The sequence below is a fragment of the Belonocnema kinseyi genome, chromosome 3 (assembly GCF_010883055.1).
Source record: "Belonocnema kinseyi isolate 2016_QV_RU_SX_M_011 chromosome 3, B_treatae_v1, whole genome shotgun sequence".
Taxonomy (NCBI): domain Eukaryota; kingdom Metazoa; phylum Arthropoda; class Insecta; order Hymenoptera; family Cynipidae; genus Belonocnema; species Belonocnema kinseyi.
In genome coordinates this window covers 41,080,323-41,083,880 of record NC_046659.1, presented here as the reverse complement: position 1 = coordinate 41,083,880, position 3,558 = coordinate 41,080,323, and positions in this window count along the sequence as shown.

Below are 3,558 nucleotides of genomic sequence, written 5' to 3'. Positions count from 1 at the left end.
TTTTTTCAAGTTCGATGATCCTGGTTAATATTGTCTTGTCTGGTATACTTTGCACCTCGCTTCCAACTCTGATGATAATACAGAGTTCCTACTTAATCATTTTATCCATGCCTTTGAAAGCATTTACAAAAGGCGTTAGTTTAAGCTTTACCTTTACACCTTCATAGAACAAAACTGTTCGTAGACCTTTTTTATGTCTCCATAAGCTTTTAATTTCATGGATCCATTTTCCTTTTCAACTTAATTCTCACTGTCACTTTCGCTCTACGTATTTCTTAAATCCCTTAAAGATATAGAGCAATAAGGACAGAGGTAGGATCTCGAAGCTCTTTGTTAATAGTCAACTATGAAAAGTAGCTAGAAGTCAGACACAAAAATCTGAAAGCTATTCTGTTAATATTTATCAGTTCGAATAACAGCTTAATGTTGTCATATGATTCCTGGACGTTAGTTACGATTCCTAGCATAATCAGCCGATGCAAGCTTGTTTCTACTGCGTTTTGACTAATACTTCCACCTTCTGAATACATCTATCTTTTTTTTCGGACGATTTGAAGTTTTCTTGTATGATCGTCATGCAAGCTTTAAAAAATCCTTGGCCAAAATCAGCCATAACCTTCATTCGTAAAAACCCAATAAATTTGTGAATTTACGCATGAGGTTTGCTGATAATCCAAAGTTGGCTTGAAGATTATGTAAATTTTTCACCGAAGAAATCACTTTTTCCTTATACTAATTTTTTTCAGAAAATTATTTTGTTTTGACCTTTGGCATTCAATTTAAATTACATGTTCTTACTTTTTGGGCTATTCTTCACTTTTTCTTTAAAGATATTACTAATTATTTGCAATTTTTTGTGAACTTCATTTAACGCTCTGTTTTATTTGCATCGTTTCTGACGTTAATAATTTGGCATCGCAATTCCAGCAGAGTTATTCCACAAGTATTGTATATACTTAAAGGATATACACTTAGAGGTAAAGAAAAATTTTTTTCATGTGCCCCTTAATAAGATGATGAAATCTGTCAGATATGTAGAAAAATTCTATTTTCTTTTTCCAAAGTACTACTTTTTTGCCGCATGGAATTCAAACTTTTCTTCTAGTTTCTTAATAACTTAAATAATAAAATATTTTTAATTCAAGCAGGAGACAGAGAACAACTTATACTAAATACTATCTGTATACTCTCAATATTTATATCCGCTTGATATGCGAACCTTTAGTGCATAGAATATAAAGTCAAAGCTGGAGGTCCATTTTGTTTTAATATAGAGAAATCACATATAACATGGCGCCATCAAAAAGGGTTCCTTTTTGTTGCAGCCCCATGGAATTGCAATAAAAAGGAACCCTCATAGATGGTGCCACAAAAATCGGTTCTAATGAACACCCCGATTTTTTCTGTGTAAGATTAAAAACTTTTTAATAACTTTTTGCTTTATACCTATATCATTACATAACTATCTGAATTAATGTTTGTTACAGCATTTACAAACTTTTAATACATTAAAAATAGTTTGGTTAGAAAGTATTAGCTAATAAATAATTTAACTAACATGGACATTCTGAATTTCCGAATTTTTTAATTAAAAAATTTGCATATCAATATCTTGAGAAAAAAATTAGATACCATTTTAGTCAAAACTGATTTCTGTTCAAAATGCGATAAAAAACATAACTACGTTTTCCGTTTTTATTGTAGATTTCAGTGAACTCTAAATCCATTCAGGAATACTGTGCTCGCGCAGTAATCCATTTCTTCATTGCATTGAGGATTTTTTCAGATATTATGATCACGATCATCGTTTCGAGATACGGTAAATAGGAAATAGAAAAAATGGTTAAAAAGTTGCTTTTTTAATTCTAAGGTTCGAACTCGGAAAGGCACACGGAGGTAACTGATGAAATGGTAACTCTGCAAGGTAGTAAAAATGTTGTGAAATCGAAAGAGGAATTAAAGACAAAAAAAACCTTAAAACTGACGTATTGGTAAATCTCAGTCGGTACAGAAAACGTTTGATTAAGAAGAAGCTTCCATTTATGAGGAAATATTGTCTGAAGGTGATCATGTTGGGTTGTCACTTGTTTTTTCCCTCTCCGAGTCAAATTAAAACATCACTAAAAAATTAAATACTTAATCAAAAAATAAACTGATGAGTCACCCTCGAGATGTTGGTGTTACTGAATACTGGAGAAAAAAGTTGAAAAAAATTATTTGGTTCCAAGAAAATTAATGTTAAGTTTGAAGGTTAGAATTTTGTACCTCACTGCAGTTTAAAAAAATATTCGGTTTAAAAATTACCTGTCCTGATAATACGCAGGTTCTTTGGCGGTGACACCTTTAAAAGCGAAATTAAACAATTAATGTCTTACAGATTTAAAGTGGATTTTTAAACTTAGACATATCAACGTGGTAGGCACAAATTTACTTTTGAATATTATATTCGATACATATAATATTTAATTCAATATTTGAATTTAACGTATCAGCTATTATTTGTGTACATTATACATGCAATTTAAAAAACGGCAATGTTCAAATATTTCATAATATATAACAAAAAACACTTTGTAGACTTACTTTTCGATTTAAATTCATAAAAAATAAATAGAAATATAATGAAATAAAATAATTAAAACTGTAGTTACTATTTAAATTTTACATTGAAAAGTTAGTGGCTCCCAAGCACCCTGAAAGATATTTCGTATCTAGTATACAACGTGACGGCACAGAAGAGAAATTCTCGCATGCCTCTACCATCTCTCCCACTCTCCAGAAAAAATAGTACTGGACGCGGAACATGTGTTCCCGCTCGCCATTTCGCTTGGCTAGGAATGTCTGCTTAACAATGTTGAGAGCATTTTGCACGAGGTCGACTAAAGGTCCCTTATGTTTTCCTGTTATCTGTATGCCAAGGACATGGGCATACAAGTGTATATAATAACCTTACTCATTTAGCCTAAAACTCAAATTATCAATGACGAGCGCCCACAGGGTGGAGAATAAAACTCCTCTCTGTGGACAAACTCTTTTCAACTTCGCTTTCACGTTGCAACCGTGGAGCGATGATTAGACAATCCTGTCGCATAGCATAGAGCAGCAATTCCCACACTACTGCTGACGGTCACCGGCCCACCCGCAGTCAAGGGAAGCCACCCCGGGCTGGGTAGCACTTGAGAGGGGGATGCCAACCGGGGCATTATTCTCATGAGATTTAAGGCTGTTTCAATAACTAAAATCATTAAGATATTGCACAATTCAATTCGAATTATCTGAATCATTTTCCTGATATAATGTTAAGAAAACGAAAAAAGTTGATGAAAATCGGTCTTTTCTCTTGAACCCTAGGTCGATTTTTCCACAGAATTCAAGTATTTAGGAGTTATTTTTTACGCTAAGTTAACCGAGAACCTACACGTTAATGCCAGCACAGAGTTTTCTTAGTTTCAGGAAACAGCTAGAGAGCCTAGAACGTGTCTTTTTCCGGTAATTACTGAAACAATGAGAACAACCCAACCGCCGCATTGGAGTCCATTTCACGTATATTTCCGCTAC